This window comes from Peromyscus maniculatus, chromosome 17 (assembly GCF_049852395.1).
Source record: "Peromyscus maniculatus bairdii isolate BWxNUB_F1_BW_parent chromosome 17, HU_Pman_BW_mat_3.1, whole genome shotgun sequence".
NCBI classification, from domain to species: Eukaryota; Metazoa; Chordata; class Mammalia; order Rodentia; family Cricetidae; genus Peromyscus; species Peromyscus maniculatus.
Window position 1 is genome coordinate 50,281,444 of NC_134868.1, and position 25,073 is coordinate 50,306,516.

General features: G+C 42.0%; 1 protein-coding gene across 2 annotated transcripts in view; it reads right to left on the reverse strand.

Annotated features, from left to right (window-relative positions):
- Slc20a2 (solute carrier family 20 member 2) overlaps nucleotides 1-25,073 on the reverse strand; it is a 102,731-nt gene that overhangs the window by 63,492 nt on the left and 14,166 nt on the right. Inside the window, exon 1 of one of the 2 annotated variants that reach the window (XM_006982998.4) lies at nucleotides 763-1,011. The exons of the other annotated variant lie outside the window; for it this stretch is intronic. The gene's annotated coding sequence lies outside the window, so the exon portion shown is untranslated. Of the gene's footprint in view, nucleotides 1-762; nucleotides 1,012-25,073 lie in introns of those variants that run through there. 2 annotated transcript variants of the gene reach the window in all.

Below are 25,073 nucleotides of genomic sequence, written 5' to 3' on the forward strand. Positions count from 1 at the left end.
CCAGAACATACTTTAAAGGACCCTCTAAAACAGTGGTTCTCAACCTGTGGGTCGCAACCCCTTTGACAAGTCCCTAGCTCCAAAAATATTTACATTACAATTCATAACAGTAGCAAAATTACAGTTATGAAGTAGCAAGGAAAATAATTTTATGGTTGGGGGGGGGGTCACCACAACGCCAGGGACTGTATCAAAGGGTCGAGGCGTTAGAAGGCTGAGAACCACTGCTCTCAAACTTCCTAAATGAGTTTATAAAGTTATTTTCTTGGGAGTAGAAAGGTCTATTGCTAAGCTTAAGCTTTTCCTTTAAAAAGATGCTTTCCATCTATACATTTGGCAAGGCAACACTTGACAGTCATAGCCCCACTTGAGAGGGGAATAACAGGAATGAACTTTTAACATGTTTCCCCCAGCAGTTACTCCCGGAGAAAAGAAAGCTTAGAGACACACTGCGACATTCCTGTGTATAGAAAACATTTCTACCAGTCTAACACTTTAACATTCAAAATAAGAGCTAATCCACAATTAAAAGAAGTCAAAATAAGCGAGAATCAAATGCTCTCTCCAGGAAAGGCTGCTTGAGTCAGGGTGCCTACAACAGTCCACATGTAAAGAAAACGCTGTGCCACTGTCCTGCCATGGACCGGTTGCAGCATTCACACTGGAGTTCCCGAGGCATATAAAATTACCACGATAGTCACTTGAGGAAGATTTAAGGTACAAAGAACAAAGAGAAATGTTAAAAATTCCCAGAGTACTCACGAGTAGTTTGAAAGGAAATCTGAGCCACAATTCTTCAGAAGTCTTCTCTCTGGGTCATAAACACAATCTGAACTCTAAAATAGATACCTATCGCATTAGGCGCACAAGTCACATTTCAGCTCACTGACTCCTGCTCGGGTACAGTTTTACAACTCACAGAACAAACGCTGGCTAAAATTAACTGCAGCCGAGCAGCAGGCAGGAACACGCTGGTTTGCATCATGTGGGCCGGGATTTATTCACTAGGACAACACTGGTGTCCTCTTTAATGGGACTCTGGCCAAGGGGTGTGCCCTGCTGAACAATGCACAGCATCATGATTACGCTAATTATTGAATTCAGTTGGCTACTACTGACTTCAAGTCGGTTCTGCAAGTACGGACAGAGGAAGAGTAATAAGGTCTTTTCCATAACAGGCAGGCAATGGGAGTTCGAGCACATTCGGATCACACAGCTTAGGAACAAGGTGGCAGCGTTGCCTGCTCTCCCTGGGACATCTGGTGAGATTACCCACTTGCTTTCTGCTTTTCTTCTGTACTTCCCAAGGAGGTGCTATGAGGACACACGGTCACTTACAAAACAAAACCCACAGCGGAGGGCAAACGTCTCCGAAAGTGCATGTCACCGTGTGCCTGGCTACAACTAGAAAAACTGTCCTCTGCTGGAACAAATGATCGTTCTCTAAGCACACCGAAACCCAAGCAAACAGTTCAAGACGCCAAGAACACAACCAATATGTAAAAGAAAAGTACAAGACAACGCATTGTTTAAAATAAAACACAAATGCTCTTACCAACTACAACTGAGAACAAAGGCATAGACTGTGTAGCGTCTACCACGGATGATTCAGACTGGTTAGCTTCAGGCATTTCAGTTCCCATGGCATACTTTGCCCTGAATGGATACTTCATCAATCAAACCTCCAGTCACCTCCCCTTCCAACAGATACAAAGTAACTCACCTCCCCTTCCGACAGATACAAAGTAACTGCCTGGAAGGCAACTGGATTAATTACATCACCTTCCTCCAAAACCCTGTATGATCTGACTCCATATTAACAACACGCCTAAAATCCCTCATATCTTTTGAGACCTATTGTTTTCCTAATTTAAAAAAAAAAAAAGGTAATGTTAGCTTAGACTTCAGGGGATTTATTGTACTCAACACTCCAAACCCAGGTCTAGTTTAGAGGTTTCTCTATGACGATGGTTCTCAACCTTCCTAATGCTACGACCCTTTAATACAGTTCCTCATGTTCTGGTGACAGCCAACCATAAAATTATTTCATTGCTACTTCATAATTGTCATTTTGCTACTGTTATGAACTGTAATGTAAATATCTGATTGGAAGATATCTATTATGTGATCCCCAAAGGGGTTGCAATCCACAGGTTGAGAACCACTGCTCTATAGACATTAAGTCTATAGCATGGATCATCAAAACACAACCAGACTCTTAAAGAGCACAGCCCATCTGTGACAGGCATGCCCAAGGCTGCTTTCGCTGGCATAAACTGCTAACTGCTAATATAATCTTCCTCATGTTGTTTATAAAAATTGCTGGCTGCGTACCTGACATTCTATCCCTGCGCCCAACCTAGGCTGCTGCAGGGAGGACACATCCAGCCCTCCGTTACAGCAGCTGGTGTGTGCTCTAGGTCATTTCGCCCAAAGCTCCTAGAGGTAGACATTGCCATCCCGTAATGAAAGAAAATAGGTTCTACTAACCAGAGGGCTAACCTCTGTAATACGATTCTTCTCAGCAAACTTACTCTAGAAGTTTCAATGCCAAAAGAGGACACTGTGAGGCTAATTTTGACAAAATTACTATTATTAAAAAATGCCTGTGTTCAGTAGCAAGATCTCTTAGCAAAATTTTTTTCTGCTCTAATCTAGTAAAAAAAAAAAAAAATTAAAAAAAATTAAAAAAGCTGAATTGCCCTACACATCAGATTCTGCACTGTAGAAGACCCAGATGGCATTGGTCTATTTGACCAATAAGGTCAAATAAGGTCTATTTGAATCAAGAAAGACTTCCAAATTTTCTGGTTCCTTTTATGTCACATACAGTGAGTCTGTTGTCTCCCTTAACAGCAACCACACCTGTTTGAAAATATAAGAACATGCAGGGCAGTGGTGGCGCAATGCCTCTGATCCTATCACCTGGGAGGCAGAGGCAGGTGGGTCTCTGTGAGTTCGAAGCCAGTCTGCTCTACAGACGAGTTCTATGACTGCCAAAGCTACACAGAGAAATCCTGTCTTGAAAACCAAACAAACAAAAACCAAACAAACAATCCTCCCCCGCCCCAAAACAACCAAATCTCTGAAGAAAACAGTGCATCCTCCTCTAATTCACTTTAGACACTCATATACTTCCTCTTCATTAGTGAAAAGAACTGTGTGTTTCTTGTAGGTCTAGAACCTTTGACACTGAAGTACAACATTGTTATCTACCAAGTTCATGCTAGAAAATGTGCAATCAAGTTACAATTTTTTCATAAAAAAAACTCATATTTTAAATAAGTTTACAGTTTTGTTTTGGGCCATACTCATCTTCTTCATATTCACAGAGCTTCCTGGGCTGCGTCTGTCCTCAAGGATTCAAAGACTAAAGGTTTTGAATTCTGAACCTCTAAAATAAACAAAATGTCCTGTGTTTGTTGTGTACTTTTCTGGAGTGCTAACTTTTTTTCTCTGTAATTTTATGAAGAAGGGGTCTGTGACCCCAAAGAGTGAAGAACACTAAGGAAGGCTAGCCTGGGGGTACTGAGGGAGAGAGTGAAGGCTGAGGAAAACCAAGGCATAGACAAGCAGAAGACAGAGGGGACCACTGAGAGAGGGTTAAAAAATGAAATAAGCCAAAAGAAGAGGCTCCTTCCTAGGTGTGATATTCAGTTACAATACTGTGGGGCAATGTTGGTGGGCGCTGATTCTGGTGCTCTGTGGGAGGCAGGGACAGTGGACAAAATATAGGCGATCAAGGAGTTCACATTTTAGCATCCTGTGATGTTGCAGGGAGCCAGGAACACACAGAGGACACAACACAGCCCAGTTCTTAAACCAAGATTATTTCTCTGGCGGAATTTAAAATGTAAGATCCAGAATAAATGTACATGCTGTATTGTATTTTGGAGCCCTCAATGAGTCATGGATTGTGAAAAGATGAAATATTCCAAAATATCTAAAAGTGATATCTAGACAAAGCGACGAGGTTTTGATTCTGAACTCTTTACATCTGGTCTAAATACTGAAAGTGGTAGAACAGGGGAAGTTTTCAGGGCTTTCATCATGACTCCCAGATTTTCAGAGGATTATACAAATCATCCAAAGCCTTAACAAAGCGAACGCTTAAGAAAAAAAAAAAAGTACCAACCCATTAGGTAGGGAAGAAATTCATTGGATGGAAGCTCTGGGTTAAAATGTGAGTAAGGTGCCACCTCTGGGCTGTGTGAGCGGAGGGACTTTGCTGACCTCTGTGTCTGCATCCTCACATGTTAAGTGGTGACAATAACGCTGACATCAAAGGACAGTTGAGAGCTCCCTGAGGTGACTGCACACTGGTCCCCAGGTGCTTTCAATAGGGGCTGTGGTGTCCTGCCTGTGTCACACCACTGGGGCACCTGGGAAAGATCAATTGGGAACTTAATGAGTGGAGATCAAATGCTCCACTTCTCAAGCTCCAAGCTGCACAATGGGAAAAGTTGAAAGGAATTTCAAGTGATTGCTAAGCATTCCGAGGAAACCTGGGGTGTGCAAACGCTCTTTAAAACCGGTCACTGCAATAACCTCTTTAATTTCCCTCTATTATATCACCCGCGTGCCCAGCCTCGGGTGGAATGCGAATCTGGGATACTGGCTAATAGACAACGCACAGGGACACCAGGCAGCAGACTGTTGTCATGGTGTCTCTGCTCACTCTAGCCTCACCACTGGGCAGTCCCTTCCCATGCTGACTTGGCCACCAGGACACTAGCAAACAGTGCCCAGAGCCCTGTTTTTGAGATGACATACCACTCTTTAGTCCAGGCTGGCCTCGAACTCACAATCCTGGTGTTTTAGCCTCCCAAGAGGTGGAATCACCAGTACTTGCCACCAGAACCAGTGTATTAAGTGTCTCGTCTTGTAGCAAAACTCATTAACACATACATTTCTATCCTAGCCTTCCAAATGATCAAGTTAGTTTTATCCATAGAACACTTTGGCAATGAGTTAAGAGTATCATTTATATACACACAAACACAAAACTCTAAAAGATTAAACAGCCTTTCTTCACCATTCATTTTCCGTCAGTTAAAAAAGGGATAGCCGGGTGGTGGCGCACGCCTTTAATCCCAGCACTCGGGAGTCAGAGGCAGGTAGATCTCTGTGAGTTCGAGGCCAGCCTGGGCTACCAAGTGAGTTCCAGGAAAGGCGCAAAGCTACACAGAGAAACCCTGTCTCAGAAAAAAGAAAAAAAAAAAGGATGTGAAAAACTAAGAAAGTCAAGACAGTTAAAAAACAAAAGCAACCTCTAATAACTAGCGACTTCATCATAAGGCTGTGATGTGATTTGCATCGGGTCTTTGAGAATGAAGGCAGCACATCATAAGTGCTGGTACTTGAACACTTACTTTATCAGCTGTTCATAAAACTTTTGATAGGTCAGGCGGAGGTGGCGCAGGCCTTTAGTCCCAGCACTCGGAAGGCAAGGCCAGGCGGATCTCTATGAGTTCGAGGCCAGCCTGGGCTACAGAACAAGATCCAGAACAGGCACCAAAGCTACAGAGAAACAAAACAAATTTTTTAAAGCAATTGATGAAAAGTTTTATTCAATCTCTCTTTTCCCCACAAAAATGTATGCAGTGAAAATATTTTCATTATAATACCTATATATTTCATATTTAATTTTTTTCAATTCCTTGAGAATTTCATATATGTATACAATGAAATATGTTCATATAGAGGTTAATTTTTTAAAGTTTGGTTCTTTTTTGTTTATTTGTTTGTTTTTGTTTTTTAAGACAGGGTTTCTTTGTGTAGCCCTGACTGACCTGGAACTCATTGTGTAGACCAGGCTGGCCTCAAACTCAGAGATTGGCCTGTCTCTGCTTGCAGAGTGCTGGGATCAAAGGTGTGTGCAACCATAGTCTGTTAATTTTTTGAAAGTATACTGGAATTCAGTTGGGACATTTATACCACAGATAGGCATGCACTGAACATTTTTAAGCCATTGATTCTTGCTACTTTGAAACTCCCTAGAATTTTCAAGAAGCATATGAACAGCAAGATGCCCATGACAATTTTTGCCTTTAAGAACCATGTAATTGCCGTTGGTGGTGGCCCATGCCTTTAATCCCAGCAGAAGCAGGTGGATCTCCAGCCTGGTCTACAGAGTAAGTTCCAGGATGGCCAGGACTACACAGAGAAAAACTGTCTTGTGGGAGAGGGGAGGAGAAGAAAAGAATCATATAATCTGAGGCAGGGCAGTGTACATAAACTTTTACCATATAAAGGAGGAAGCATCCCAATGGGTGAGAATTCACTCCTATAGGAATGTAAGAAAAGAAGCTTCCAAGTATGTTAATTAGAAAAGGCATTTTGGAGGAAATGATATTTGAATTGAAGCTTCTACAAATAGATCAAGTTTTTGCAGCAAAATAATAAGGAACATTATGCAGAGGCTAGAAGCAGACAGAGAGACAACAGGGATGGAGCGGTGGCAGCCTGGGCTCAGGTTTCAACCCTTCCAACTAATGCTATTTCGACCTCTGCTAAGTTACTGGAGTTCTCCAAATCTACGCCATGGAGTAGCCAATGAGAGGACAGGGTCTACGGCAGGTACCTCAGTCTCACCGTCTCTAAGTGAGGATAATAATTAGAGACGCCTACAGTGTGATTATGAAGGTGAAATGAGCTGTCTCTGTAAAGCATGCATGTAAAGAGAGCCTGGCGTAAGCATTTTGTTAAATACATGCTTACACATGCACAATGAGATAGAGGGGCAATAGATGAATGTACGGACTACAGATAGATAGTCTGTCTGTCTGTCTGTCTCTCCCTTCCCGCCCCCCCCACCGTGTGTGTGTGTGTGTGTGTGTGTGTGTGTGTGTGTGTGTGTGTGTGTGTGTGTGTGTGTAGTATCTAGGAGGGAACCCAGGGCCTTGTACATGGTAGGCAAAGGTTCTATCACTGAGTTACATCTCCAGTCCTAAATAGATAGAGAGATATATGAATCTAGATGTGTAGACATGATTTTAAAAAAATATTTATTTTATGTGTATGTGTACATGTGTGTGACTAAGGGTATGTATGTGAACCACATATGTGCAGGAGTCCACAGAGGCATTAGATCCCTGGAACTGAAATCACAGGCCGTTGTGAGCCTCCACATAACGGTGCCAGGAAGGAACCCTGGGTCCCCTGAGAAAGCAGCACTTAACCACTTAAGCCATCTTTCCAGCCTCGTGTTGACACAATTTGATCAGAACACTACCTTGGAGTAGAATGCGCTACATATACTTTAATGTTCCCTTCTTCTCCTTTTTCTTGCACTCAAGTTTATTTATATTTGAGTACAAGGCTCCAATATGTTCTCCTATTTCCCAACACCAGCTTCAGTCAGGAGAAACATGGCTGTGCCTGTTCTATTCTCAGACGGGGGGCTTCCTCCTTTCTCTTTGAGGCAATAATAATTCTGTACTTGAGAGTACAAGTTGCTGTGCTTGACACTGGCACACAGACACAGCATGGCCGCCAGCTTCAAAGAAGGAGCATTAATGAATGGGAAAACAAACAAAGGCTTATGTAGTGCAACCTTAGTTCTATAATTTCGTGTTGTTTAGGCGAATGTAAAACAAGACATCTTAAATGGACTATAACTTGAGATCCAGAAGCAAAGTCAGACATTAGAGTTAAAGTCACAGTCATCCAAAAAGGAGATTAACAAAGGCTTAGTAGTTTCAGACTAATTTTACTCGGAGTAGATACAGCTTCTAACTAACATTACTCTGTGTGTGTGGAGGGAGGGAGGGAGGGTATATAGTTCTGGAAATTGAATCTAGGGTATCATGCATGCTAGTTAAGTGCCCTACCATCACACTACATCCCCAGTCCTGAAAATACTGTATTCCTCTGCCCTGAAAATAATTTTGAACGCAGTATCATTACCTGAATCAATCTTTGTTTTGAAGATGAATATACTAAAGTTAGTTCTACTAAAAAAAAATCTGCTAAAAGTACTTGAAACTGTCCATAACCCACTATGCCGGAACAAATACCGTTTTCTTGCAATCATATTTGTATCACTTACTTGCTTAGAAGCTTCTTCACACAAACATTGCAAAAGTAAACTTTACTGATCATAAATCAGACCTTATTGCTTGTTTTCTGTTGGATACGAATCTGAATTTCAGCTAGACTGCTAATCATGGGTCCATTTCTCAGTTTATCTCATCTAACTACAGGGAAACTTAAGAACCAGACAACAAACCACTGAGTTCCCAAATATTTTGGTACATTAATGCTGGACGCTAATTATTCCATCTCTTCTTCCTTACTCTTTCTGGTAATGTGGATTGAATCGAAGGCCACCCCCTCACTGTCACCCAAATGTTCTACCACTGAGTTACATCTCAGACCTTTCTGTATTTGCAATTTTTTTTTGAGACAGGGTCTCACTATGTAGCACTGGCTATCCTGGAACTCAGTCTGTAGATCAGGCTGGCCTGAAACTCACAGAGATCCACCTGCCTCTGACTATTGCTAGGATTAAAGGAGTGTGCCACTATGCCTACCTAAGCATTTAATTTCTAGTTTTTCCCTTCTTTTTGCCATGATCAGATATGATCTGTTTCCAACCAGATAACCTGAGAAGTGGAGGCAAGGCAGTTTAAAGTCAATGTGAAATATGGAGATGGAATGTTCTAGTTATATCTGGCTATAATCCAACAGATGGCTAATGCCAGCAATGTACATGAGTGTATCCTTAGACATGAAGTACTTCATTTCAACAGAACCCTGTGGCCTCTCATTTTTTAAAGCAAGAACAAGAAACAAAAACAAAACAATAAAAACCCAGAGTCAGAAGGATAAGCAACTTAGCTCTAAGAACCATAATAACTCAGTGATTATAATAATCCAGGAGGTGGTTGTCATAAACACAGAATGGGTTCTTCCACAGGCACTGGTTCTCAGGAAGAGTGGACAAAGAGGCCTGGGACAGGCTTGGTTGCTGTATACTACAAAATAATAGACAATTATCTAATTTAGACCTTAATGCTTTCATTGTAAGAGTTGGTTTCATTTTTCTTTGACATCATCTTCCTCAAATTGCCAGGAGAGGACATATTTCCCAGTTCTCTGATTCTACCATCAGAAAGTTCCTGGACAATGACTGAAAATTATCCTTTTTGATGTCCTCAGTTGAGAACTTTTTATGTGAACTGAACTGAAAAAAAAAAAAAGGAGCTCTTTAAAAAAAATCAGATTCCTTTAAAGCTAAAAACCATCTCTTTTTAAATGATAGATGGAAACGCAAGAGAAACATTCATACATGCCAACCATTATTTTGATTTTTAAAAAGACAAATCCTGTCCTTATTCATGATGATTATAGGAATAAGCAGCTACTTAGATGGCATCTCTACTTGCTGTTGGGCGCCATCAGGGCTGTGGGTGTGGAGGTCACAGACTAGATCTCACTGATGCATCAGTTCTGAAGCGCTACTGTCTCTCTCCTAAGTACTCTGTGATGGTTCGTGTTTGTGACAGAGAATGAAAATAAAGGACAAATAACAACTCCAGACATCCCACGCCGATATTCAAGAGTCTTTCTGAGATGATTTACAAAATAAGGCAGTTTCTTTCAAAATCAACTTAAAGTAATCCTGGGTAGTGGAGGGAGGGGGAGAAAGGAAGAACAAAATCACATTTCCTAGTCTTTAGAATATATAGAAAAAATGGGCATTTAAGATAGCCAAGAGAAAGGTTAGTCAGGTTAGTCAGCAGCTACAACATAAAGGCCAGCATGAGCTCAAAATTACGAACACACATCTACAGGAGTCTCTGTATTTGAGTGTCTCCGTAACTAAACTGGAATAATCTGCCGAGCCAGAGAAACAGCTGGCCCTAGCCTCATGCTGACTCCTGATCACAGAACCCCCTGGAGAGTCTCAGAAGCATGACTCTGCCTTTAGATTCACGAGAGCTGGTCTTAACTTTTTAGTCCCAAGTGGTCAAACTTCATACTTTGATCCTTCCTGATTAAAATATTTTTATTATTTATTTGCATGTGTGTGTGTGTGTGTGTGTGTGTGTGTGTGTGTGTGTGTGCGCGCGCACGCGCGCGCGAGCGCTCAGAGGACAACTAGGAGCTAGCTGTGGAGGTCAACCTCAGGTCATAAGGCTGGCACTGGGGCCCCTAACATTCTCACCTGCTGAGCCGTCTTAAGCGCCCTGGTCTTTCCTTTTTGCAGAAGTATGAAAACCCACAGAAGACTACAAGCCTGCTACGCTTCCTAGACAACTCAGGGCCGTAGCTACTTCCATTTCCCACCGCCATACATTTTTCTAACCCTCCCCCACTCCAGGCAGGATACTGCTTGTTCATGCTTATTTATATAGCCACTAGGGGAATAAAATCAACAGGATCGTATCTTCTAGGACTTCAGGGTATTCTGGGAAAGAGATCTATAAATAAGTATTAATACAGAGCCAAAGAAAGGGATGCAAGTCTTTTGGAGTGTGAAGAAATTCCTGAATCAGAAATGCCCATATAGAGGAAAAAGTAAAAATTGTTCTAGAAGAGATATCAATATAGGTAAAGGCTGAGGCAGGAGACAGTGTGGTCTGGGAATAGAAGAAGGAATAGGAATGGGAGAAGAGGTATATTAGGGCCATCATGCCAAGACTGCCGTGGTGTATACATACTCAGCTAACAAGCCAGTCTATTATGTGGCTCTGAGGTTCTCCACTCTGGATACACATTAAAATCTCCTGGGAAACTTCAAGGCAGAATACTGATGCTGGTTATATATTAGTATTGGTGAACTGCTCAGGGTTGGGGCCTGAGTATCAACACTTAAAAACTTCCCATATAATTCTAGTATTGTGTCGGGGAGAAACCCATAAGCAGCTAGAATCAATACAACGATCTACGCAGGACAGTGGCATTAGAACTTGTTTGAAAGTTGACAGTAACCGTGTGAAAGCAGACTGAAGGGAGAGGAACTTGGGATGGCAGGTGTTAGTGTACAGGCTCCTGAACACAGGCAAGGGAAGGGAACACTTAGCCATATTACTAATCTTTCGTAGGTGACTAGAAGGTTAAGGCAGGAGACACAGGCATGTGTCCAAAATGAGCATGTGGTGGCGGGGGACTCTAAAGTTCTTCCAATAGTAGACACCGTTTAACAGAGAGCCTAGAGAGATAAGAGCATGGAGAGACTCCCGAGGTAGAATCAGAGGCACTGTGACTCTGGGTGATTTGCAAAGAGGAACGAGAGAAGACACCACCACTTCCGGCTCTGGAGTGGCCAAGGGCAAACAGGTACTGTGCACACAGCATCAGCAGTCACACTAAGCACAAAGTATGTACGAGCTCACTGGTTTCCCCGATGTTGAGAGATGGATTGCTCTCACACATCCTTTTCATAGTTGAGGGCACGGACATTTCAAGATGATAGTTAACATGTCCAAAGTCATATGGAGAAAAACAGAGACAGGAACTTAATCTCAAGAGCGTTCTAGCTCCTGAGCATGTGTTGTAAGCTTTCTCTGTTGGTCCTTTGACAAATGTACTGTTAATTAAACAGAAGAGCTAGAGGGGACCGCAGAAAAGGGCTGAGGGGCACAGGCTTCAGAGAGTTTGCTTTAGACATGATGTGTTCAAGACATTAAAAGACAGACAGACAACAGAGACTGCTAAATCGGAAAAAGTCAGACGAGAGGCCCAGAGGGGAGGGTAAGAAGGCACAGTTCCGAGGCATGCCGACATGGGGGATAATTTAGTAGTCAGGGCTTTGCATGCTTTATGGACACTCCTCCCTACTTCTATAATGTGCCTGGCAGCCTAGGTCCTTTGCCACACATGCTGTGCACACAGCCTCTCCCTGAACAATGCACCTAGCAGCTGTGAACGTCTGCCTGCATCAGGCTGCACACACATCCCTCTCTGGACAACACAGTAGGCTGTTTTAACAACACGCAAACTTAGAAAGTTTTTATTTAAATATATTCCCGGTGTATCTGGGGATGACAAATGGAAAGGCTGATCTTTCATAAACGGTTTTCAGTCTATTCATAGTAAGGCAAAACTATCTCCTCAAGTGAATTTACGGGGAAAGAAATCCTGTCCTGTATTTTTTCATCTTATGCCTGTGCACAATTGTAGGTATATAGGAATAAAATCAGATGCACTATGGGAAGGGACATTCACAGTAGAAAAATGATTATGTGGCTCAATCTACCAGAACTGAGAAAGTGTTTGTCCATTTCCATAATTTAAAAGATTTCTCCATTGCTTTAACTATTTGAGTCAACAAGACAGATGTTATCTTAATCAAATCAATGACAACTACAGCCTGTTTGTACTGGTCAGTATACAAACCTGGTACAAACCTCTGTATACGGGCTGAAGCCTGGGACAAACTTTGTGATGGTGTTAGTATTCAACCAGAATCCAGAAGAACTGATTGGATGGAGCCAGCATGCCTGCTCAGGCTTCCAACAGCCACAACAAAGATACCACTTCCCAACGGTGATATTTCCTTCTTCACTCAACCTTATAGCTGAAAAGATTGTGGGTATTCCTCTCTCCACAGAAACAAAAATAAAATCATAAAACCACAGCATACAAGTTCCAACTAATTGTTTCGATTTTCCAGCACCTTTGAAATACTGGTGTTGACAATCAAGGAACCTTTGAGTCAAAAGCATTCTTTCTGTGCAAGTAGTTTACATATTTGTCTGTCCATTTGCATTGTGTGTGTGTTATGTGTGAGTATGTGTCTGTGTGGTGTGTGTGTGTATGTGTAGTGTAGTGTATGAGGATTGTGTGAGCATTACGAGGACAGAGGCTGGCAGTGAGGGGTCTTCCTTTCTCTGTCTTTGTGAGACAGGGTTTCTTACTGAACTTGGAGCTTACCAACTGGGCAGCTCCTGTTGGTAAGGAGGAGCTCCAGGGCCCCTCCTATTCCTGCCTTTCCAGTGCTAGGATAACAGGCATGCGCTGCAGCGTATCCGCTGTTTTACATGGGTGCTGTGGACCCAAACTCAGGTCCTTATGCTTAAATGTCAACCTGACTAAACCAGTGGTCAGCAACCTTCCTAAGGCTGCGGCCTTAAACACAGTTCCTCATGTCCTGGTGACCCCCACCCATAACATTATTTCATCGCTACTTCATAACTGTAATTTTGCTACTGTTATGAATCATAATGTAAAGATCTGATATGCAGGATATCGGATGCATGACCCCAGGTTGAGAACCACTGAATCAAACCATCTTCTCTGCAACCGTCAGTGTGCTTTTTATTTTAAGACATGGTCCCACTATTTAGCCCAGGTTGGTCTCAAACTCCTGATCCTGGCTCAGCTGACTGTCAATTTGACAAGCTCTAGAATCAAGCTCTGGGCATGTTTATGAGGGATTACCTAGATTAAGTTTAAAAGCGGGGTGGGAAGACCTGCCCAGGCTGTGGGTGGTACCACTCGGCAGGGTGGAATCCTACATGCCATAAACGGAGTCGACTGCACACCACACTCATCACGCTGTTTCTTACCTGGATGTGATGTCAGCTGTAAGCTCTTGCCACCCTAACTTCCTGCCTTGAGGAAGTCTGAGCCAAAAAACCCTTTCTCTATTCAGCGCTTTGGTCAGGTTTTTATCAGCAATGAGAAGACACTAGCCCAGTACCGGAGAGAAATAACATAAAATATGGACTGAAAGTGTCTCCAGTCACTCCTGTTGTACAGCCTTTCACTCAGAATGGAAACTGTCCAGAGTCCCTACCCTTGTCATATACTGCTAGGTCTGAAGTTCTCATCATATGGGAAGTGATTACCTCCCAGACCAAGCCTTCATGTGGTCGGAAAGCTCTCACACCATGATGTTCTTTCTGTCTTAGACTAAGAATTTTTTGCTCTGTAATTTCCACGTTTTCAAACACTGACTGAGCACTTGGGTGTCTGGCAAATCACCTGTACCACTGCCTGGGCTTCCTTCCCCACAGTCTACAGGGGAGGCCACACCTGTTCTTTACACCCTGTCATTCAGGTCCATCAATCAAACTCCTTTAGCACTATTCTAGCGCTATTTATCTTTCTGCTTTGCCCACATCTTATCTAAAATGTGGCTAACAGACCTACGCATAACTCATCAAACATAAACACCCAAACAAGAAAGCCGACAATGTAATGTAGATATGTACCAAGGATCTGAGATCATTCCATTTTCAATAGCCTCACCAGAGAGATGGCTCACAGAAGCCCGGACTCCAACATATCCATTGGTATTTTCCATGACAACTGTTTGAGATTATGTCTCCTCTAAGCATTTCTCAACCTCTACAGATGGTTTGACTTTAATATATTTTTTTCATGGGCTAGAGAGATGGCTCAACGGTTAGGAGCACTTATTCTTTTTTGTTTTTGTTTTTCAAGTCAGGGTTTCATTGTGTAGCTCTGGCTGTCTTGGAACTTGCTCTATAGACCAGGCTGGCCTCAAACCCTGATCCACCTGCCTCTGCCTCCCAAGTGCTGGGATTAAAGGTGTGCACCACCACCGCCTGGCAAGGGGAATTATTCTTGTAGTTTCTGTTCCCAGCACCCACATAGCAGCTCACAACTGTCTGTAACTCCAGTTCCTATGACTTTAACCCTTACTGAAATTCAGATGCACATACATACATGCAGGCAAAAAATTCATACACATAAAGAAATTTAAGAAGACACTCACAGATCAGTAGGATTAATGTTGTGAAAACAGCCACTCTACCAAGAGCAATCTACAGATTCAAGGCAAACCCCATCAAAATTTCAACACTGTTCTTTACAGAAAGTTAAAAAGAACAGCCAATCTTCAGCTTAACATGGAAACACAAAAAAAACACAGGTTGGCTAACATAATCCTAAATAATAAAAGATCCGCTATCGGTATCACCACCTCAGATTTCAAGTTGTACTACAGTAATAAAAGCAGCATGGTATTGTCATAAAAAAAAAAACAGATGTGCTGGTCAATAGACTAGAATTGAAGACCCAGACATAAGTCCACACACCTCTAGACACCTGATTTTTGACAAAGAATCCAAAAATACAACTGCAGAAAAGACGGCATCTTCAGCAAACAGCACTTGTCAAAGTGGAAGGTTACATGTAGAAGAGTGCAAATAGATCTGCATCTACCAGCTTGTATAAAACTCAACTCCAAATGGATCGAGGACCTTCACATAAGACCAGACACCCTGAAAAAGTGGGGAACAGCTTGACCTCACTGGCACACAAAAGGACTTTCTGGATAGGACACTAAGAGCACAGGTACCAAGACTGACAATTAATCAAGGTGACTTCACAAAGCCGAAAAGCTTCTGGATAGCAAAGGACACTATTATCCAGGCAAAACGGCAGGCACACAAAACAGAGTGTGAAAAGATCTTACCAACTACACATCTGATATGTGTTTGTGCCTATAATAAAGAACTAAAGAAAAAAAATCAAGAAAATAAATAACCCAGGTAAAAATGGGGTACTGACCTAAACAGAGAGTTTTCAAAAGATGAAACACAAACAACTGAGAAACCCTTTAAAGAAATGTTCAACATCCTAAGCCATCAGGAAATTGCAAATGATACTACTTTGCGACTTCATTTCACCCCAGTCAGAATGGCCTAGATCAATAAAACAAATGACAGGAGGTGCTGATGAGGATGCAGTGGAAGGGGAACACTTATCCTCCGCTGTGTGAGTGCAAACTGGTATGGTCACCATGGAAACCAGTGTGGAACATCCTCAAAAAGCTGAGAAGTGATCTATCTCAAGATCTAACTACATCACTCTTTAGGAATGGCCCCCACAGGCTCATTCATATATTTGAATGCTTGGTTACCAGGGACTGGAACTATTTGAAAAGATTAGAAGGATTAAGAGGCGTGGCTTTGTTGGAGTAGGTGTGGCTTTATTGGAGGAAGTGTCACTGGGGGTGGGCTTTAAGGTTTCAAAAGCCCATATCAGGCCTAGGATCTACACCTTCCCTACCCCCGCCTGTGGATCAGGATGAAAAGAAAGATCTCAGGTATTACTTCAACACCTATCTTTGTGCCATCATGCTTTATGTCATAATGATAATGGACTAAGTCTCTCAAACTGTAAGCGAGCCCCTAGTTAAATGCTTCCTTTCATAAGAGTTGCCTTGATCATGGTGTCTCTTCACAGCAACGGAACACTGACTGATGAAGGGATATACCAAAAAGACTCTACATCCTCCTACAGAAATACTTTCTCATCCATGTTCATTGCTAATCATAATAGCCAGAAACTGGAAACAGCCTAGATGTCTGCCCATCAATAGATGAACGGATAATAAAAATGTGGTACATCTACAAGATGAAATTTTGTTCAGCTGTTAAGAAAAATGAAATGATGAAATTTGCAGGTAAGTAGATGGAACTAGAAGCAATCATCCTGAGTGAGGTAACACAGACCCAATAAGACAAATATATTTTTTCTCTTATAGGTGGACATTGGCTTTAGATCTTTCAATTATGCTACAATCCAAACAGCCACAGAGGCTGGGTACCTAGTAAAGGGACTGGGGCAGGGGAGGATCTACCAAGGAAGAGAAAAAGAACACACTGCTTTGGAGAAATAAAGAGGAACCTAGAATAGGATGATTACATAGGAAGAGGGATGGAAGAGAAGGACTATGGTGAAGGGCTAAAGGCTTTTTTGCAAAACCACATGGAAACTTTACTAAAACTGTTTGTCCTCAGCTAATGTTATATATTCTGTCTATCCATTCTACTACAAACGTTTAAACCCCACTTTCTCTTAGAGCTGAGCAGTGCTCATATACACACTAACATTTCATGTTCAAATAGGTTGATCCCAACTCTTTGCTACCGTATTGAATAGGGCAGTAAACAGAAGTCTAAATATCTCTATGGCAGGACATGGAGATCTCAGGGCACATGTCCAGGAGGAAATAGTTGGGTCATGCAGTAGCTCTATTTTGAATTTTTGCGGAATCTCCAAACTGATGTTCACACTGGCTGTATTAATTTGCACCCCCCCGCACCGACAGTGTATACGGTTCCTATTTCCACCTTCTCCAGCACTGATGGCAGATTCCTTGATGATAGCCATTCAGAATGGGTAAGGGAGGGTAAGGGAGGGGTAATGTAGGTAGGGTGAGGTAGGGGTGAGGAGGGATGTAGGGGTGAAGTGGGGTGAGGTAGGGCAAGGTAGAGGTGAAGCTGGGGTGAGCTAGGGGTTAAGGTAGTATCTTGAAGTAGCTTTAATTTTGCATTTCCCTGATAGTTAGGGATAAAGAACACTTTCAAAAACCATTATTAGCCATTTGTATTATATATGTGTACATACATATTTGAAAACTGCCTACTTCAGTACAATTGCCCATTTGCTGATTAGTGGTTTTACTCCCTTGGTATTTAATTCCAGCAATTCTAGTTAGCCCCTTGTCTGAAGTGACACCTTTTGAGATGAATTAACATCAATATCTCCAAAACAATTCTATAAAACAGAAGAGGAGGAATGTTACCAAACTCCTTTTATGAAGCTAGTATTACTCTGATATTCAATCCAGAAAAAGAAAATACAAAAAGGAAGTTATAATCCAATCTCTCTGATGAACATAAATATACACACCCCATCACCACCACCATCAATAACAAAGACAAAAAATTCAATGAAACGCTTTCCAACTTCACCATCAAGTTGGCTTTATTCTAGAGATGCAAGGATAGTTCAACATACACAAGTCAGTAAACGTAACAATACATCAGCTAAATGGACTCAACGTAAGTCACATGATCACCTTAATAGATGTGACAAGGCTTTTGACAAAGAACCCTGAAGACACAGGAAACAGGAAGAACACATCGCAGCATAATAAAGGTTATACATCACAAACCTATAGCCAATATCACACCAACAAGGGGAAAAATCAAAGCTGAAAGTCTTAGCTGGAGCAGTAAAACATGGAAGCAAATGGAATACAACTTGGAAAAGATGTCAAAGCATCCTTATTTGTAGATGGTATGGTTGTACAGACAAGAGACCATACAGACTGAACCACAGAAAACTCTGAGGTCTGACAAACACCTTCACCAAAGGCCAGGCTACACAGTTAACATGGAACTCAGTGTCAGTCTCCAGAGAGTACCGTGGTACAGGCTCTCACTCTTGAGTTTTGACCACAGCCCCAGCCAGTTCTCAGACTTCAGTGGATCTGGCATTCTCCAGCTCCTGGCCCCAGCAGATTCACATAATTCCAAATGTGACCAAGTTTTGGCTCATCTGGTTACCTTCATGCTCAGTGTGCTGCCCGATCCTTGGTGCTAGCCAGACGGGAACATATGATGGCTATTCTTAGTTGTCAACTTGACCACATCTGGAATTAACTAAAATTGCTAGGGACACCTGTGAGGGTTTTCTTAATTAAATCATAATAAGTGGGAAGACCAATTTTTACTCTGATTCTTCTGGATTTTCTGAGGTGGTAAGATACACTTCTAATCTAGATCTTTTGAGCCTATAAGCCATTTTAATAAATAAATCATATGGGATTTATATATAATATACATTTATATAATATAAAATGTATATACTCATTCATTCTCTGAGTTCTGTTCCTCTAGAGAAGTCTGACTAACACAGATTTTTGATACCAGAAGTGGTCCTAGAGCAACAGAAGTATAACGATATCTACTCTCCAGTCCTCTGTCATAACTTAGTTCAATGCGATTTTGATCGTCTATTTCTTCCACAAAATATCACATTGGTTCACTATACTGATGACATTATGCTGATTGGGCCAAGTGAGCAGGAGGTAGCAACCACTTTGGATTTGTTGGTAACACATATGTGCATCAGAGGATGGGAAGTAAATACAACCGAAACTCAAGCCACCTCAGTAGAATTCTTAGGAGTCCACTGGTGTGAGATGTGCATTGATATTCCTTCTAAGGTGAAGGGCAAGTTATTGCACCCGGCCCCTCCCACCACCAAGAAAGCAGCACAATGTTTAGTGGCCCTATTTAGATTATAGAGACTGCACATTCCTCACTTGGGTGTGTTACTCCAGCCCATATATCAAGTGACTCGAAAGCTGTTAGCTTTAAGTGGGACCTGGAACAGGAGACGGCTCTTCCGGGCTGTTGAACCATATGACCCAGCAGACCTGAGGTATACTTGAGGTGGCAGTGGCAGACAGGAATGCTGTCTGGAGCCATTGGCAGGCCCCTATAGATGAATCGCAGCAGACTCCAAATCTTTGGGATTTGGAATAAGGCTCTACCATCATCTGCAGACAACTAGTCTCCCTTTCAGAGACAGCAATTAGGCCTCAGTGGGAACTGAATGTTTGACAATGGGCCACCAAGTTATCATGTGGCCTGAGCTGCCCATCATGAGCTGAGTGTGCCTGACTCACTGAGTCATCAAATAGGACGTGCATAGAAGCAATCCACTATCAAATGGAAGTGGTGTGTGTGTGTGTGTGTGTGTGTGTGTGTGTGTGTGTGTAGTCCTGAAGGCACAAGCAGGTCCGGAAGGCCCAACCAAGTTGCATGAAGAAGTTGCCCAAATGTCTATGGTTTCTACTCCTGTTATAATGCTCTCTGCTGCCAAGCATTTACCTATGCCTCATTGGGGTGTTCGCTATGAATGGCTGACTGAGGAAGAGAAGACTAGGGCCTGGTTTACTGATGGTTCTGCACATTATGCAGGCACCACCCGGAAGTGGCCAGCTGTAGCATCACAATCCCTTTCTGGGACAACCCTGAAAGATACCAGCAAAGGGAAATTTTCACAGTAGGCAGAACTTTGGGCAGTTCACATGGACATGCATTTTTGTTCAGAAACATACATGGCCAGATGTGCAGCTGTTCACTGGTTCGTGGGCTGTAGCCAATGGACTGGCTGCATGGGCAGGCTGTGAGATGAACATGGATGGAAACTTGGTGAAAAAGGTATCTGGGGAAGAAGCATGTGGCTAGATCTCTCCAAATGGGCAAATGATGTGAAGATACTTGTGTCCCATGTAAATGCTCACAAAAGGTGACTTCAGCTGAGCAGGAGTTCAGAAGTAGATGGATGACCTGTTCAGTGGACAATCGGTCTCTTTCTTCAGCCATCCCTATCATTGCCCAGTGGGCCCATGAACAAAGTGGCCATGGTGATGGAGATGGGGGTTATGCATGGTTTTGACAACATGTAATGTCACTCACCAAGGCTGACCTGCCTACAGCTGCTGCTGAGTACCAGGTCTGCCCAAAGTGGAGACCCACACTGAGCCCCAGATACGGCACGATTCTCTGCAGTGACCAGCCAACAACCTGGTGGCAGGTTGACTACACTGGACCACTTCCTATGTGGAAAGAAAAACACTTTGTCCTTACTAGAGTAGATACTTATTCTGGTTATGAATTTGCCTTTCTTGAACATAATGCTTCTGCAAAACTACCATCCGTGGACTTATAAAATGCCGTATCCACTGTCATGGCATTCCACAACACAACATTGCTTCTGACCAAGGAACTTATTTCACAGCCAGAGAAGTGTGACATTGGGCCCACATTCACGGGATCCACTGGTCTTACTTACCATGTTCCCTACCATCCTGAAGCAGCTGGCCTGACAGAAAGATAGAATGGCCTTTTGAGACACAGTTACAGCACCAATTAGGTGGCAACATCATTGAGCTGGGGCAGGTTCTCCAGAAGGTGGTATATGCTTTGAATCAGTGTCCAATATATGGTACTGTTTCTCCAATAGCCAGGGTCCACAAGGGGTGGAGAAGGGAACAGTTCCACTCACTATCACCCCTAGTGATCCACTAGGAAAGTTTTTGCTTCCTATTCCTGTGATCTTAAGATCTGCTGGCCTAGAAGTTTTGGTTCCAGAGGGGACATGCTCCTGCCAGGAGACACAGCATTCCACTGAAATGGGAGTGCAGACTTCTCCCCAGCCACTCTGGGCTTCTGATTCCCTTAAGCCAACAGGTTAAGAAAGGAGGAACAGTGTTAGGAGTGGTGATTGATCCAGATGACCATGGGGAAATTGGATTGCTTCTCCACAATGGAGGTTAAGAAAGATTATGTCTGGAGTGCAGGAGATCCTTTAGAGCATCTCTTGGTGCTTCCTGTGATTAAAGTTAACAGGAAAACTACAACAGTCTAATCCAGGCAGGATGACAAAGGGCACAGACCCTTCAGGAATGAAGGTGTGGGTCACTCCTCCAGGAAAAGAACCAAGACCTGCTGAAGCTTGCAGAGGGTGGAGGAAATACAGGAGGAGGAGGAGAGGAAGGTAGTTCTAAATCCCAGCTAAGGCCATGTAACCAATTATAGAAATGAGGATTACAATTGACATGAGTGTTTCATATTTTGGTAAAAATGTATTTGTACAGATATTTGTATTTTCTTTGATTTCTTTATTATGCAATGTGGTATCGGTTAAGATGATATCAGTGGTTATCACATTTAAGTATGAGACACTAAAAGAATGTCCCTTGAGGGACATTGCCACCTAAAATTTATAATGCATCTGTGGTTGTATGAGGGTTCTATCGTGTTAAGTATAATTATGACTTGGTAAAATATATAATGTGTATGTAATTGTACATGCGATAGTTATAAGTTAGGTGTAATTATAACCTGGATATTGTTTTCCTTTGGAAATTAAGCATAGCATAAGGAGATATGATTGTATGTCAAGGCAACAAGGGGGTCCTTGTGATGACTATTCTTGGTTGCCAACTTGGCTATATCTGGAATTAACTAAAAAACCACAAGCAAGTAAGTATACCTATGAGGGATTTTTTTTTTCTTTTTTCTTTCTTTCTTTTTTTTTTTTTTTTTGGAGTGGGGCTGAGGGGGAGTTTGACATAGGATTTCTCTGTGTAGTCCTGGCTGTCCTAGAACTCCCTCTGTAGACCAGGCTGGCCTCGGACTCAGAGTTCCGTGTGCCTCTGTCTCCCAAGTGCTGGGATTAAAGCCGTGTGTCACCACCACCTGGTAGATTTTTTCTTAACTAAATCATTTGAAGTGGAAGAGCCACCTTTAATCCACGTTTTTTGAGGTGGGTCACACCTTTTGGTGGCAGCCTAGAACAGACACGGATGAAGAAAGCTCTTACTCTTTCCTGCTTGTCCTTGGTCTCACTGGCCAGTCCGTTCTTTCACTCCTTCGGGATTCTGGCACACACTGAAGAACAGCAGAGATACTGAGTCTCAGGGACTACACAATTACTGGATTCTTAGACCTTCTGTTGTTAGACAGCCACCGTTGGACTAGCTGGTCCACAGCCTGTAAGCCACTCTAATAAATCCCCTGTGTGTATTTGTATATATTCACTCTTCAAGTTCTGTCCCTCTCGAGAATCCTAATACAGATCACATTAATGATTCTCCTTTACAACCAACACCAATTTTCACAAGTCCCCAAAGCTACACTTCACACAGACACCCCTCTAAAAAGGTTGAGAAAACAAGACATCCAGGTAGAATCAGAAGGGGAATTCAAAACTAAAGACAAGTCCATTTCAACAGATGTGCAAAACATGACAAGACAGCTAAAGAATGCCATAACTATCCACTATGACCCATATGCAACTGATCAACTCCTACAACGGAATCCAAAATCACAGAGCTGAAATGTCTGAGAAAGAATTGAGAGCCTCATTTTTTAAAAGAATTAACGATCAGGGTTGGAGAGATAGCTCAGTGGTTAAGAACACCAACTATTCTTCAAGAGAATCCAGGTTCAAAAGGTAAGTCTGCTCCTGTAGAAAATGGGACTTCAGTTCCCAGTTTCCCCACGGCAGCTCATAGCCATCTATAGCTCCAAATGTAGGGGATCCAACACTCTCTTCTCACCTCCATGGCATCAGGGATGCACATTGTGCCCACATACACACACGTAGGCAAAACATTTCTAATCATAAATCTAAAGAATTTAAATAAAGAAATTAATGATCATACAGAAGATTCAAACAAACAGATACATAAATTAAAGAAACCTATAAAAGATCTTGACAAGACAGGCAAAAGTTCAAAATATGGAGGGAAAATTCAGCCAGGAGATTGAAACACTGAAACAGAACCAAACAAAATAGTTGAAAGAAAAGAACTGGTCAGTCAAATAGAACCCACATCAGAAAGTACCATTACAGATAAAAACACGCAGAGGGACACACTTCAGATATGGAGGACAAAGTGGAGACAGTAACACAAACAGGCAGAGAGGAGGAAAAAGAAGTATCAGGAATGGTATTTCCAAGAAGTCTGGGGTATATTCAAAAAGCCAAACCAGAGAATTAAAGGCACAGAAGGAGCAGGGGTAAAATCAATGGGATAGAATCATCTAACAAAACTACAGCTTCAAATGTCCTAACCCACTGACTAAAGCAGACATCCAGACACCAGAGGCATACAGAACTCCAAAACAGTCATGAGCAGAGAAGAACCTTCACCACACATCACAGTCAAGATGTTAAAAATACAAAGTAAAGACCAATCCTAGAAGGGGCATGAGAAAATGTCAACTCGCATGCAAAGCCAGAAATATTCAGAATAACCACAGACCTTCATCAGCAACCAGAAAAGTCACAAAAGCATGGAATGAAATACTTTAAATCCTGAAAGTAAATAACCATGAACCAAGAATACTATACTTATCAAAGTTGTCTTTCAAAATGGAAAATGTCAGTTCCACAATAAGGGACTGACTGTAGCCTGAGATTGTAATCTAAATAAACTTCCCTAACTGAGTAAGAAGATATACCGGGTTGTGGGAGATGAGACCTCTTGTGAGTTCAGGGCTAACCTGTCTTAAAAACAAAAAACAAAGGCATATAGGCATCTCATATAATAATAAATTTTAATCTATATAAACACTACTAGATATTATTACCATTTCACAGATAAAGAAATCAAGGTTAAATGTCTTATAACTTGCCCAGTTCGAGACAGGGTAGATACGATACAAATTACCATAGTTAGAATTTACATACACACTGAACATATATGTATCATATAGGTCTAACCTTGTAAGGTTTAGTCTCTTTATGAGATATATGGTAATTTGAATGAAGATGGCCCCCAAGGTCTCACATATTTGAATGCTTGATCCTCAGTTGGTGGAACTGTTTGGGAAGGATTAGGAGGTGTGGCCTTGTTGGAGGAACTGTGTTGCTGGGGGTGGACTCTGAGGTTTCAACGGCCCATACTCTCTGCCTCATGCTTGTATTTCGGCATCTGCCACAATGTACTGCAATCCTTTACTTACTAATATACCCCACTCAACTATGATATAGTTTATATAAATAACATTCATGTAAATTCCTTCTTACCATTCCAATTATAGCTTTCAGACCACCCTTTACTAGTAGCTATTAAAGCTCCTTCAGCTCCAAGACACCCAACAACCACCAGTTTGGTCAGAGAGGGCTATTCAGAAGGATATTCAGTGAGGTGAGTCCAGATTTGTAGGGTTGTTCTTCATATTTCAAAACCACCTATGTGAGACGTGAGCCTTTCCTGTACACTCGATGCATATGTAAAAAATTACAATGAGACGCATTATCTTCTACAATTAATAACAGCAAAGCATATACACAAGAGAAAGGAGAAACAGAAGAGAGAAATCTACAAATAATGTAAGACAAAGTCTTTCTTCTTTCTTTCTTTTTTCTTTTTTGGTGAGGCAGGGTCTCATCTTGTTCCTGGCTGGCTTAGAACTCACTATGTAGATGTAGATCAGGCTGGCCTGGAAGTCACAGACTGCCTCTGCTTCCTGAGTGCTGGGATTAAACAGGTGTGCTACCATGTCTGGCATTTAAGATAAAGTCTTGTTATAAGCCCTTTTTTGTTACAATACAACCAGATTCTGGAGATACAGACCACACAATTTATAAATTTTCTTGTGTAAGAAACCAATGAGTCAGCTGTTCACAGCATTTGCAGAACGTTACAATGTAATTGCAAAATAACATAGATTAATTATAATGAAGTCTTTCAAAATAAAAGGTCTGTTGTCAGTTTTTTAAACATAGCTTTCAGACTTAAAAGGAAATGCAAAAATACCCATAATGCACCAGTA